We start from the raw sequence: 15,548 nt of genomic DNA on the forward strand, positions 1-15,548 counted from the left end.
TGTGTGTGAGAATATAAAATAGAAAATAATTTTAAAAATATAACAGTGGGTTTTCCAGGGTAAAGGTCACTCCCTCCATCCATACATCTCTTACTTGTCAATCCTTTCATGGAGACAGCCACCGGGGCAAACAGGTTAACCACCCTACTGAAATGTGTTCTTCCCCAGCCAATCAATTATAACCCGGTGCAGCCATAAGCAAAGGTGGTGCCAGCATGAGGTGAGGGTTCAGGGTGGAGGAATCAAGACATCTTGACCCAGGATAATGGCAGTGTAATGGATATGCTCTGGAAGCAGTGAAGATATCAGCTCAGCTCCGTCTCGGCCTTCTGTTGCCTCCCCTGTGTTGCCACACTGCCTCCATAACCCCAAATACTCGCTGTGTCTTTCTCACTTCAGCACTTTTACCACCACCTCCCCAACCTCTGCCTCTCTCTACCCCGTCCCTCCCCGACTGTCTCCGCCTTTCATTTCTCGATTCGTAGCCGAACCTCTCGGGGAAGTCGCCACCTTGTAAACAGGCTCACGTTGTGTCTGTGATTAAAGAATACCTTTGTTCAGCTCTGCCAGGGAAGAGCCGTCTCTCTCCGTTGTTGGCTGTTATCGGGCCCCTGCTTCTCTCGTGTCCTTGGAATACTGATTCATCCGCAGATCAGAAGTTATCGCTGCGCCTGGCTCACCAAAAACAAACACGCCTCTGCCCACTCAGCGAGGGAGCCTCTGTCTGAGTGCAGCGATACCCCGGCTATTCATTTCTATAAACCCCTGAAACAACTGGCTCTGTTACAAAGAAGAGTATATTCAATATGATTAAAATGTAAAAGTACCCCGCTCCCGCTCGCCCAGCACATCTCTATCAGGGTGTAGTTTTAATGACAGGAATCCAAATGAAATGAGATGAGTGGGTAGTGGAGATGGAGCGGGCTAGATAATGAAAGATGAAGTCAGATGATGGAATCAGGGAAAAACACGGCTGATGGAGAGCATCTTTCAGTTTATCTAGAAAGCATGTCATTAGCGTGGCATAGCAAATCTGTCAGAGGCTTAGTTCCTGATGAGGAGTGGAAGGCAGCATCTCTGGATATCAGGGTGTGTGTTTATCTGTCTGAGCCGGGGTTGGAGGATGTTTTAATTACACAGCCTCACGGTTCCTAAGCTGCTCTAAAGGCCGCCTCAATTAACACTTTCTGCATTAGGAATGGCAGGGAACTGCTCAGTTAAACTCATGACATTCCCTTCCTCCTTTGCCTGGGAAATACCACGTCATATATGGAGCACTTCATAACAATTGCTGCAATTTCAGTAACAGTAGTGATCTTTTATCTAGTAAACTTGCATACCTTTCCCTCTGGTTTGCCTGTTTTGTATTAAAAAATGAATTCAAAGTTCAGGAGAGTGAAGAGAACCAGTTGGTGACCAGATCAAAAGGCTGCATTTACCCCTGACGTCTGATTAATGGACCTTTGTATTTATACCTGGTTAGAATACGTATTGTTATTACCTTGATTCTGCCCATATTATGATCACGACTCAACATGTAGTTTAATTAGCTACCTTACAACTGTTGAATGAATTTCCATTGAAGTCACCCTCTGATCATCTGATCCAACTGTTGAGGCTCTAACATCAGTAGAATCTGATGTTAAAGTTTGACCAGACAAGGTTCCAAATTTATGCCCAGAGTTACTTGAATTTGTCCAAAATGACAAGAATATACTATCATTCCTAAGTTTGGGGTAACTTAGAAATGTCATTATTTCTGCAAGAAAAACAGTTTTCTTCAATGGAGATACCATGAAATGAATGATAAATCCAGTGTGGACATTGTTAATGTTTTAAATGACTATTCTAGCTGGAGACAGCTGATTTTTAATGGAATATCTACGTAGTGGTATCAATCTTTTGAACAGTAGTGTATGAAAACCAGAGAAGTGTGAATCTGTGTATTTGAGCTCATCCATGGAAATATGTATTTATTTCACTCATGCGTATCAAAAACACCAACTACTAAAAAGTTTAGACTTTTACTGAAGCTGATCTTTAAATTTCGCACAAACAAGATTCAAGGTCGCCTTCTAATGAATCCCCTTCTAATGAATCCTAATGACTGTGGTGAATCTCTTACTCTTCTATTAGCTCCATCACAAGGCCACAAACATGTTCAATACTTTAGTTTATGACCAAATAGCTGCTGAACTAATTAAATCCCCATCAGCCTCAGCTGAAGCGATGCACTTTGTATTCAGTGCTATTTAGGAAATAAAAGCATTCTTAACTATGATGGTGGATTGAAACATTGGGACATTGCAGGGCTTTAGACTTGACTGCTGGTACTTTTAGGGTTTGCAGCACTTGCAAAAAAAATGAGCAGAAAAAGGACGAGCTAAGTAACCTTTCAATTGGCTGCATTTTTTTGCAGGAATGAATCACACCGAACAGATTGCATTTATCCTTGGCTGTGATGTACTCCCAGTGCAAACAGTCTGCAGATGTTGTCAGTCTGGTTCAATCACATTCTAAACACACATGCACTCAGTGGTGCAGTTCTACCGTTCCCATGTCCTTACCTGACCAGATTATACATTAAATCCAAGTAGAAATGGCAGAATGTCATATAGGCAGGTTACAGGAAGTATGGATGTAATTTTAAAACTCTATTATTACACTGTATTATAGGACAGGTGTTAATAACAACATTATTGGTGGCACTAATTAGCTTGAGAATGCCAGGAAGTCATGAAGTGTCACAGTCTCCCTAAATAGCATTCAGTCATCGCAGATGTTTGGTTTTTTAGTCATCTCTGTGCTTTTCCTCCTGTTATTGTCAATGTATATATTCACAGACACTTTTGTCACTTTTTAAATGTGCAATACAGAAATGGACACTAAATCACTGCACACTTTTGCACACATCCCTGTTTATCTGTTTATAACTGGTAAACATTTGTGTATATTGTTCTTGTTTTTCTGTCTTTATTTCTACTGCTTACAATCAGGACCTAGTACTGAGTACTGATTTCTCATCTGAGTACGTGTGCCGGTGTGACAATAAAGAGCCTTAAATCCTCGAATATACTCTATGAAAGGAGTCCATAGTCAATCTGAGAAGAATTGGGACACTGACCAACCTTACAGGAATGAGGCTCAGGTGAGATCAGGTGCACATATAGACTCTTTAATTATGTTTGAAAATCTGCTCAATTCGGTTTATTGCTGTTTGTATAGCAGCTATAAATCTACCAAAAGTGGAGCAGGAATGTGGTTTAAAAAGAACTTTCCATGACTTCAGTGCTATGAATAGTGAGTTTAAGCGTCTGATTAGTGAAAGTTGTTTCTCTTGGACGTGTAGACGCCGTTTCATTCTGATCTGGCAGATTATCAAAGAAAAGATTCTTTAGCAGAGTTTTTTTTTTTTTTTTTTCTGGGAGCAGACCAAAACAAGAAATCTCCCAAAGAGGGCAACTTCGTTGTTTAATTAGCACAAAAATAGCTTTGCAGTGTAAACCCACTCTCAGCTGTATTAATATCCTGCTCCTCCAGTCACCTGGTATAATAGTCAGCAACTGATAACCCAAAGTCTATTCTGAAAGTAATTTGCCAGACTAGCAGCGATGCACCTGTCCCCAGCACCACTTCTCTCCCCGAAGTCATCTCTCTTAATGACTTGTGCCTGTTGTAATTGGTTCTGGCTGGTTTCATTTACAGTTCTGATCAGCCAATCAGATTAGCAGGGTGTCATGTGATAGTGTTTGCCGAAGCCCTGAGGAGGCCGATGAGTGATGGGACAGAATGAAGTGGGTTATCAGAAGGGACTTTTAACAAGGTCTGGGACTGAGGCGGTGGCAAGACGGATAGAGAGGAAGTGGAAAAAAATACGAGAGCAGATCCGATACGGAATCCTCGGCTTTACAGCGAGAGCATCTGCTTTACACCGGAGGAAACCAGGAGGGAATATAGGACTCTTTTTTATTTAAATATTGTCTAGAAGACACTCTCTGCTGAAAATCAAGCTTTGGTAACTTGTCCATATGGTGTTTTTGCAGTGAACACTGGCTGAGCATTTCTGTCTTAGAAAAAGTGATATTTCTGGGGTTTCATACATATAAAACCTAAGGAACTAATGTATTCAGCATGAAGGATGGGCTTTTCTGTGTCATTATTCTTCAAAAATACTCCAATATTAAACTATCTCTTGTGTGGTTTCAGTGTTTGAGGTGAGCTGGTGTGCTCCAGCTGCAGCAAACGGTGGAGGTGTTGATAGGACTTTATAGATCTAAAGGAGGCAGCAGTGTAAAGCTGCATCTAAGCCAGATTTAAAGCATGAAAGGAAGCTTTTCATGGGAAAAAATGTCTAAATATACAACTTTGATACACAGATGAGTTTTAGGAGGGATTTTACATATTTAAATCCACTCAGTTCATTAAGGATGAGAGATTTTATGTTTATGTTTTTACACGCTGTACATGAAGTCTGTCTGCATTTTGACTGGTCTTCACTCTTTTTTTCCCTTTGGGCTGAAATAGGAAGCCAAATCTCATCTTAATTACAAATATTTGATTCATTCTTAAAAATCCCAAAACTAAATTCCCAAGTCAGGCAGATCCAGCAGGACTTTGTAATGTTTTACATGAAACTTGCTCTGAAATTTATCACATTCTACACTTTATTAGATATGTTTTGCATTCTCCAATATAAAAAAGAACTTTTTTCTTCATAGGATGTTTCCAAACTGTTGAAATGTGAAGAGATTAGCCTTGATTGGTTTTATTTAGTATTTTAGAACCTCTTTAAAGGTGTTTCTGCCTTAGTTTACCTTCTGGGTGATTTGAACATATATCTATGTACCATAGGTGTTAAATATTTAGTTCTGTTTCTTTGATTGCTGCATGTCTGTTCTTGTTTGTGTCTTTCTGAGTACAGTACAGTATTTTAGTGTTTAACACTTACCAAAAGTTAAAGTAATAAGTGTTTTAGCCTGTTGGCACACAGACCTCAACATGATATGAACCTGCTGTGGCCCATGTTGTGGTTGGATATAAGATTAGTTTCAACAAGATTTGAAGATGAAGAGGAATGAAAGAATACATCAGAGTATGTGTGGGTTATGACTCAGTGTTGTTCAGGTGGTAATAAAGAGTTGTTTTTTCTGCTGGAAGACACAGTAAAGGGAAGGGGCGAAGATTTAACCAGATTTAGTGGGAATTTGTCAGCGCAGTAGACACTTCTTATAATCATGTCATTTTTAGAATCACTACCTCCAAAGCCGCCTAGCCTCCTCTCATCTCCTCCTGTCCTCATTTTAGACATCCTCCTCTGGTACCTTTGCTGGAGTCCACCTGTGAATTCATCTTCCTGCCTGTTTAGCTGCAGTATGATATATTGTGACATTTTCCAATGAGCCATTCCTCATGCATGAGTCCCGCTCCTGGCTTCCTCCAGTCCCTGCTCGTTGTTATTTCATTTCCTTCATCATCTACTTTTATGTGGCGAAGGAAAATAATAATCGTAATAACAATGCTGAATATTTTCAGCCAAGGGCATAATCCACTGGTTGTTTGTACCTAAGCCGGCCTGGCATGTAATTGTTATTCTAATGAGAAAAAGAGTTGTTGCCAGATAAGAACAGTCTTGTTTCGGCTTTGTCCTTGACCGATTCTACAAGTGGGCCCTTTTTTTATCCTGTGAATTCACCGCTGGCCGCTGCACTTGCCAGACTTATTTCACAGTAAGAAGAACTGATCAACAGTATGACTTTGCCAAAATGAAAATGGAACTGGCTGTACTTTTTTTTCCCCCTTCAAATTTGTTGTGCTCCCTGTCCTCACCTCCTCTTATAAAACTTCACTGCTACAACACATTCCCCCCCAAGAGGAAGGACCCAGTGCAAACCGATCATGGATTTTATTCTCAACATGCCATGTAGGGGCAGAAATTGGTACATTTTAAACTGCTGCTGGTCACAACCCTGATTTTCATTCCTCTTCTACAACAGTTGGCTGAGAAAAAAAGTCAGAGAACAGAAACAAGGAAAAAAAACACAAAGCAATAACAACAGAAAGTGACAGACAGAAAGAGAGCATTAGCCTAAAGCCAAAGTGTTGGGAGCAAAAGAGTGTTTGGGGGGGGGAGTAGATAGAGAGATATAAAAAGAAAAGCAAAGGGAAAGGGAGAGAAAGAAAGCTCATTTTGTTGCCTGTAGCTGTGGATTAGCCCTGACAGCCCCAGGAGTCAATCAGTCTGCTTGCTCCTCTCATCTCTGGGCAGAAGGGAGAATAACAGGGCTGTCTAACTGCCAGCCGGGGGCAGGTGGACGTGTCAGGGGTAGAGCTGGACGATAGAGATGGAGCAAGAGAGCAAAGCCTGGAGGAATAGTTGCAGCGCAGAATTTTCTCCACCTTAGACATCGCTCCTGCAGTCATCCTTCATACATATGTGTGTGTGTGTGTGTGTGTATATATATATGCTGCATCCTCAAGTTTAATACTAACTCTGATCTGAATATTTAGATAAGATAAGCTTGATTGATCCCTGATGTTGCAGCAGCTGAATACAGAAAAGGATAATGAAATAATGAAAGAAGCAGGACAACAACTACAAAAGTGCAGTAAGGCTTTAAAAATTTAAGCAAAAATAATAAAGGTTTCATAGAGACAATATACTGGGCATGATGCATCTACACATGGATATATGACAGGGTGAATTTATACTTGGATAAGAACAGTTATTACATGGTGAATTTCATATGTGCAGGTTCAGTATGGGAGATAATAAACCCACAGTTACGTCACTGCAGTAAAAATGTTTTTGAGAGAACCGTGTTCTATATCACTGATCGATCTGGAAGAGCAGAGAAGAGAAAGAGAGAGAAAATTAGTGTAAAAGGAAAAGAAAACCAGTGTTAAGGGATGACAGCAATACAATGTATGAATCACGTGTTCATAGATTCTATCCACAATTAACCAGCACTGCATGGAATCATTTCATATCCCTTATGTTTATAGTCTGCAATAATTTTTTCTGTTTCCTGGAAGACGTTATGCAAATGGCGTTTTGCTCAGTTGCGTAGCAGTTCATGTTTTCTGCTTTTGATGTATTACCGGCTTCAAAAGGGGATGAAATTTAAATTATTGTTTCATCTTCAGTATTTTTCAGTTGTAGGTGCTTGATTTTCACAATATCATAGATGAGCAATTTTAAAGTAAGTTTCCAGCAGCTTCCAGAGATCCTTTATCACCAGGAAGTGTTTATTGTTTAAAATGATCATTACATTATTACATTACAATGCTTTTGATCTTAAAAAATGGATCATGTGATGATGTCAGAGGAGACACATAGCGGTGCATTATATCACTGCAAGCATAATGCAATGAGAATCCTCATGTATTTACAGAGTAGACTGCATCCACAACGTGTTCAGTCACTGAGCTTTGGCATCATGCAAACAGTTCTCAGAACAAAGGAAGGAAAATCCAGCCCACAGGTGGTTTCAGGGTGGAAGTGAGGCTTTTGAAAGACTGTAATAGCAGCAAAAACATTTCAACAGGCTTCAACAGAAATTGTTGCAGTGATTGATTCCTGCAGCTGTTTAGCATACCAGACAGATATCATCTGAAAGTGGCTTCGCATTTTAAGCCTGCGTTGGATATTTATGATCCATTGAGTGGAGTTTGTCGTGTGTTTCTGCCTGATCCGGCTCCCAGGCGTTGCTCCTTTTAATATTTAAGAGTTACTTTGATGGGGACAATTAAACCTAATCTTGTTCGCTAATTAGTGTAATTCCTGCTCTGAAACCAATTTATTAGAATCGATCCCCACTTGAGTAAAGTTAATTTTAGCTTTGCAGTGTTAAATCTTTCATTGAAAATGATACATTATTAATTATCTCATTTGAAGAAGAAAAAAACACTCGACGTTTGAATAAAGAAGTTACTGAGATTACAAGCTTACTGGTTTGAAAACTTTCTGACTTCATCCCTTAACTTAAATTTAAACCCTAAATAAAGGAAAATGGAAAATAAAATGATAAAAATAGTGTTCCGTCTAAAGATTGACCGTTAAATCTGTGTTATGACAAAATTCATAGCGTGTTAAGAGTCTCAGTTCTGGAATTACACTTTGGTTCAGCAGACAAAACAAAGAAATGCATAACTTTATTTTTTTAATTTATGAGCAAAATAAATATTCAAAAGCTCATAATTAGTCATAATTCTGGCTATAACCGTTGAGATGCTCAAATTCATCATACTGTGCAATAAAAAGAGACAGAGACACAAATAGAAAATAAAAAAAAATCCATAAAGCGCAACATATTTATAAGTTAATTAACAATTAAAGCCAGCTGTTCAATTTTATTTTTTTAAAAACTGCACAAAGTAACTGCCTTTCTGTCAGTGCTGAGGACACAGCATCTCGTTTGTCAGCGGAAACGAGCAACCAGAGGCTCAGTGTGAGTTAACATATCATACATGTTTAATAAACCGGCACTAGCAGTGTGTAGATGATGGAAACGCTGACATAAAAAGACTTTGGACAGTCATTGTTTGGCTCACAGGAAAGTTTCAGATCAACCTGAACCCTACATGCTGAACGCTACGGGATGAACGCATTCACTGTTACACTGCTAGTGACTGAACTGCATTAGATTCAACAATACCTTTACTTTACTGGCAGGCATGCTGGGATTGAGTTTTACAATACAGAGCAATACCCAGTGTCGAAGGAAAAAGGACGACGATAAGAACATGACGGCGTGGAGTGAGCAGCAGGAAGTCTCTCCCATTAAAAACACCGAGAACTCCAAACCAGTGTGGTGTTGAGGTGTTGTAGAAGTCTGTTTTCTACACACATCCATATTCTCCAGAGGCTGAATAATACTGACTTTGGTGATCTTCTGAATGTTAGAGTCATAAGATTGACATTATTGGTTTTTTTTTTAGGATTATGTCTCTTTACGTTTGGATATTCAATAAATTAAATAATGATCCCTTACCTGTGCAGGTAACACCATCATCAGGTCAAATCTAAAGGCAACTAGTGGCAAAAAATCATGCTAAAGTTTACATCTGCTAGCTCAAAGTAACTTAAATCAGTCCCTCCAGGATTTCATGGGTGTTTTTCCAGATTGTTGCCTCTGTAAAAGGGCTGAATTTGCGGCAGCGTGTTCACACGCTCACGGCTCGTCACGTCCATTAATGAATCTAACTTCCCTTCTTTGTTTCAGAGCTCCAACAGATCTGGATCAACAGCTTCCATCATGGTGATCTGTCTGGTCTGTTTCCGCTCTTTTCAGATGTTCTCCTGATATGTTTGATGGTAGAAAAGTGTTTGTCAGTCGATGGTTTTCGTTTGTTCCACCACAACATTCCACGGGTGTAAAACAGTTTAGCTCCGCTTTGGTGAAGAACCTTCAGGGAATTAATTGTTTTTCACCGTCTTCAGCAGTAATTTTTGTTGGTAAATGAGAGACATTAGAATGGGACATGTCTGCATCTTCAAGCCATACCCAGGAAGTGAATTCGGTGAAGTACGTGTATTACGTTTGATTGGTGGAACTCACTGGAGGCGGGACAAAATTGCAGAAAAGTTGCAGTGATTGGACAGAATGCAAGGTGGTGCAGAATTCACAGAGACTGGTTGAATTTGTTAATTTTTCACAATATCGCAAATTCCTGGAGGGACTGTTAAGCAGTGCAGTCTTGCAGAGCCGCTAGCATTGTCTTGTTTATTCTATTTTTCTCGTTAAAGCTAGGGCAGGCAGTGTATTGGAGAGCGTCATGCTAACCTTTCAGCATTTTGTAATTCAAGCGGTCTGAGAGGAAACTAGACATCTGAACCTCCACCTGGTTAGTTTTCAGGCTTTAGGACATTTCATGCTGAAATGTATCCCCATGCTCACCCCAGCTGGTCGAGGCAGATGGATCCACCTTCCCTGAGCCTGGTTCTGCCTGAGGTTTTTTTTTTTCCTCTCTGTTAAAGTTTTGTTTTTTTTTCTTTTGGTTCTTTCCCACTGTCACCAACTGCTTGCTAATAAGGAATCCAAAGGCAGCTTTTGATTGTTGGGTTCTCTGCTCTTCATGTAAACCTTGTAAGGTCTTCACCTGACTATGTGCTATGAGGTGACAGATGTTGTGAACTGCTGCTATATAAATAAATTGAAATTGAACATTTAGCTTGTGACAGAAAACTGAAGCCAATCACAGAGCTTTTCATCAACTGAATAAAAATGATCCAGTGAGAACAGAGTGAGTTACACGAAGTGACTTTTCCTCAGGAGGTTGGGGTTTGTACTTTTAGACTGGTTATCTTGGTGCATTTGAAGCATGTGCTTGTCTGGTTGTTTGGTTTAGCACAAAGAGGGGAGAGTTTCAGGAGAAGAACTGTATATTTTTAAATCCTACTGTTTCATTCTGTTTGCCTTTTTCCAAAGTTCTCTCAGCTGCAGCTTCAAATCTTTTGCCTGCCTCATTCATAATTCCCTCAAGTCTCTGAAAACCAAAAAGACGCAAAGCAAATGAACAAATCTTCAATCAGGACAGGGCCACCAGAGAGCTTAATAATACCAGATTCATATACATACTGCTCTGTAATTTAAGGGGTACGGTGGTGTTTGTGAAATTAAATACGGGGACAGACCCTGGAACTATGAAACTGCCGTGAACAGCGTTGTTTCCCGTGGCTGTTAGCTCATTACCTAGCAGGATGTAGGACAGACAACACACCTCAGGAACGCAGCGAAAAACACGAAAATAACTGTGCAAGTCACTCTGAGCACAATTCTTATCTGAGCTGAAGGAAGAGAGTTTTAAATGACATCCATGTTACACAGAGTTCCTGAGAGGCAGCCAACTCCTCTGTCTTCATTTTAATCCCGTGTTACATCGATGTGACAAGTTTGAGCTCTGTATTCTTTGGTGTCAGAATGTTCCAGTGCTCTTACATTTTTTTTTCTTTCCAGAAGTGCAAATTGAGATTGTAGAACTCCAAAGAGAGGCAGAGAGGACCATCTATTACACTTGGAGCTTTCATTACCCCAAAGAAAAATCAGTTGTCTTTTTCTGATATCACCAACTTCACCTTTTTTCTGTCCTTTGTAGTGCCGAACATGCAGAGGTGGCTGCGTACGATGTAGCCGCACGGATCCATAAACGACCTGTCTCCTTCAGGAAACTTGTAGCGTGTTTAATCAGAACTTTAGTGACATAGCGGTGTGAAGCAGAGGCCAGCAGACAAGCTCCATTGATGCTGAGGCGGGCCAATGATGACACGGGGATGATGCAACGGAGATAAGGACGAGTGGGAGAGGAGAGCTGCAGAGAAATAGAGTGATTTGGTGTGAGGAGTATTCATTTAGGAAGACAAACAGCTTCATTTAAACTTAGCCAAGCATAGAGACACCCTCTCCCACTACAAATGGGGTGAAATTTGCATCTTTTTCAGTGACTGGGGGGATCTGAAGCCCTATCCTCACTCAGTCTCCAGTGATAATAGATTATCTACGGTCTCGCCTGAAGAGCTACTGTCTTTGATTTGCTTTTGAACACATTTTCTATCTGCTTTTCGCTGAAGTAATTCCTCTTCACTCTCGATCTGCTGCTGATATTGTCACAGCCATACTTATCTATAGTATATAAGGGCTGTTTGCTGTTTTGTTTCATTCCTCGACTGCGTATAGAGAAGCAAAGCGAGCGCAGAGATTGCAGTAATTTCACGATTATTAAACAGCAGAAATGCCAAGCTCACCGCCACTGCATTTGATTTCTCACTATCTCTCACAATCGCAATCTGCTGATGGTTTAAACAGCACAGAATGAAATTAAAGTTTTGAGCTTAGCGAACAGATCGTGATGATTATCTGCTTAAACGCTCTCAGCAGCTACAGATAGGATTCCTCTGCCAGAAAAGAATCCCTGGATTTAGCTGCAGGTGAATTTCAGGCAATCTGGTCCTGCCATCCATCATTCATTTCTCTTGTGACTGAAAATCTTTATTTGCTACACCCCATCTGGTGTTTGTAGTGGGAGTTGGGGGTATATTTACTTACCATTCTCCCTTTTGTTCGGTGTTTCAGCTCTGTAACTGACCTCAGTGCATGTGGGTTGGTGGGAATACAGGGAGCGGACGCTTCGCTGTCTTTATGAAGTTGGAACTGCTGCCATTTTCCAGGAGATTCTGCACCTACACACACCTTTAATGTTCCACTATGGCTGACATACAGCACAGCCATGCATTTACACAAACAGTAAATATTTACCGCTTGGATAGTTGCCTCCATCACCCTGCCAGAGGGATTCAACAGGGCAGCAATTTATGGTTCTTCTTGTTCAGGAGATGTGTGAGCGAATAAAAAGCGTCTGGATGGCGATGGAGAATTTCTATATTTGAGATATTTTCAGGGGTATTTGATATTTCTGTTATTTAGCCTTGGGACTTGACAAAAAAGGAACAAAATGACACAAAAATTGACAAAAAAAAAACACAAGCAAGACCAGAAGGAAACACAAAATGACAAAAATCTGACAAAAAAGACAAAAAACAACAAAAACAAGACAAAATATTGCAAAAATAAGACACAAAATGACAAAAGAACAATGAACAATCTAGTATTTTACTTTATGATCAAAACAACTCGTCATGGTCTAGGAATGATTTTAAATTTATAGTTTTACTATTTTACAATCTGCAGTTAATGTCTTCTCTGGAATTTTTACACTCTGAGGGCCGGATTGGACCCTCTGGAGGACCGCTTTTGGCCCTCAGGCCTCATGTTGGACACCCTTGATCTAAATGGTATGCAGCCATTGGGATCACATGTTCATGTCCTCCTCCTTGTGCATCCTTGATTCCTCTCCTCACATTCTGTTTCCTCCCATGTTAGATGCAAGCAGAGGAGTCGAGGCAGCAGACGTTTAACACAACTGGACACCATCTCCTGTGCACTGCTGCTTTAAAGCAACATCAATTAAACATGACATAGCTGTATGATCCGTCCATCGTTCACTGTTCAAACCCACCGCTGTATTTACGATCCCTGTCAGATGAGCAGCACAGCCTTCACGTTAGCTGACAGCCAATATTGAATTTTAATTCACAGCAAAGCATGATGTGACAGGAATGTACGGATGTCGTGTTTTTAATGTAAGTGTTGCACATGCAAGTGTTGTGTGATGGACAAAAGAGTGCTGAACACATAAACAGTGACATATACTGTGATTGAGTGGCATATATTACATACAGTCATTTGTCAGATGTGGTTTCTGTATTCTAGCTGTGCATTCTCACTCGGAGCTCCTCTGGCAAACCTCTTCTCTTCTCGAGACACATTTAGAGAATTGAGACAACCTTCAGGATGGCGCACTGAGATCGATTTCCTGGTCACAGGCAGGAGGACGAAGGACAGACGAGACAAGGAGGCTCAAAATAGAGAATAGTAGAAACAAGAAGCTGCTGTTTGTCCATCTCACACTAAAACTAAATACAGAAATCACACATTTTTACTGGTAATTCTGCCACTTTTATTCCTATCAGGTTAAAATAATCATTTGCACTGGAAAAAATGCTCCTCTCAAAACAAGAAAAAAAAAACTTATTTCAAGGAACTTGTACCTTGAGGTAAGTGAAAAAATCCGCCAATAGAACAAGTGAAAAATGGCTTGGTAAGATTTCTTGAAATGAGATATGATATTTAGAATATTGAGATCTTAAAATTAGCTGGAAAACTTATTTTAAGCTCTATTTTACCAGGATTGTCAAGTTTAGGTGTCTTAAAATAAGCCAGATATGCTAAAAAAAGAAAAAAAAAGCAGTTTTTCACTCAAAAATAATTTTTGCCTTCATGTAACCTCCTAATATGAAATGTATTAACCCTCCTGTTGTCCTCATTTATGGGCAACAAAAAATATTGCTTCCTTGTCTGAATAAAATCCAAAAAAATCAGCAAAAAAATTCCCCAAATTTCTGACAATTTGCAAAACCTTCAGGAAGAAAATTCCAATAATTCCTTAAAAGTTTCCCTTAAAAGTTTTATTTGAAAAAAATCCTCCAAATTTGGCAGAAAAATTCTGGTAAATATTTTCAAAAAATGAATACAAATCTTCCAAAAAAATCCTAAAAATATCTAAAGTGATTCCATATATATCAGTAAAAGTTCTGATATTTTCTTTAAGAACATTCAGCATGAATGTTCTTTAGAAACATTCTTTTTCTTAAGAAACATTTTTAACATTTCTTTTTTTCCACCAAAAAATGTTCAAAAATTTCCCAAAAATGTTGAAAATGTGGACATCAGAAGCTTCACCGTGAAAATATATATTTTCTGACATTTTCAAACTCTAAAACGGGTCAATTTGACCTGCAGGACGACACGAGTGTTAAACTTATTTTGAGTTTTCTTGTAAAATTCAACTCAAAACAAGATAATTTCAAGATTGTTTGACTTAACAAGATATTTAAGATGCATTGTCTTAAAACAAGTCCCTCCATCTGCTGAAATGTCTCTTGTTAAGTGAATTTATCTTAAATCAAGTGGAACGAGACATTTTGACTAAAAATAAGACAAATAGACTTGGTAAGATTTAGAGTTTTTGCAGTGTGTACACGATGTTCGGATCAAACCTGCCTGTTAGGAAGCTGGAATACCTCATCAAATTCACACATCATTCTCATTTTACTTCTTCTTTTTTTATGTTTGCCTTAAAAAGTTGACTTTCACCTAATCCGCCTCTCACGGCGGGAACATTTCCTGCTCGGTGTGTGCATCTTCCTGCAGCGGCACCCTAAAAAGCCAGACTGGATTTCATTCCTGCACCACTTGACATTTATGGCACATATATCTGGACTTGTTTTTCTCCCCCGTCTGCCCTAAATTGTCTGCTAATATTTTTATTTTTTTCTACCTTGAAAAGGTGGAGAAGACCCATTTTCCAATTACAGATCTTGTCTTTAGGTGTTAATTGCTGACTGACCTCTGGAGCTGTTATTGGATGCCATGTGGGTTTTTTTAATAACCTCTAATCGCAGTGAAACAGAGAGCCATAATAGAGAAGAGCCAAGCTGCTTTTTAACCCAGCATCCTTCAATAACGTGTAATCTCATCCAAACACAGAAGCCGGCCGAATGCCAAGTCAAAACGCTCCTCTGCAGAAGACGAGACGCTGTGATTCATGCTCCTCCAACACCAAAATGACACATGGTTCTGTACCGGCTGGGTTGAATTAGGTCAGCTGAGCTGCATTGATCTTATTAAGTTTAGTGGCATCTTGTAGTCGGAGGGGAAAAAAGCATGAGGTCTTGATTTGCACTTGGATTTCAGCTGAAAGCATTTTTAATTTGGCACAATGAGAAACAGCGAAAGGAGAATTTACTTGAGAATAATTGCGAGTGCATCATGTTTTACTGCAGCCACATTGTGTTATTGCTCTCTTCACATCTGTCCACATCGTTCCGTTTCACATCTTCAACATGTTGATGAGCATCCAGGCCTGGAACAGTGAATCAAATAACACTTGTGTCCTTTCTTTATCATGATATGTGGATATTTTTGTGTGTGTGT

General features: G+C 39.7%; 1 protein-coding gene across 3 annotated transcripts in view; it reads left to right on the forward strand.

The window, feature by feature from the left end:
• The window catches only part of cdh13 (cadherin 13, H-cadherin (heart)), a 446,773-nt gene that overhangs the window by 355,477 nt on the left and 75,748 nt on the right, over positions 1–15,548 (forward strand). The window lies entirely within an intron of this gene.

The sequence above is a fragment of the Amphiprion ocellaris genome, chromosome 3 (genome assembly GCF_022539595.1).
Source record: "Amphiprion ocellaris isolate individual 3 ecotype Okinawa chromosome 3, ASM2253959v1, whole genome shotgun sequence".
NCBI lineage: Eukaryota > Metazoa > Chordata > Actinopteri > Pomacentridae > Amphiprion > Amphiprion ocellaris.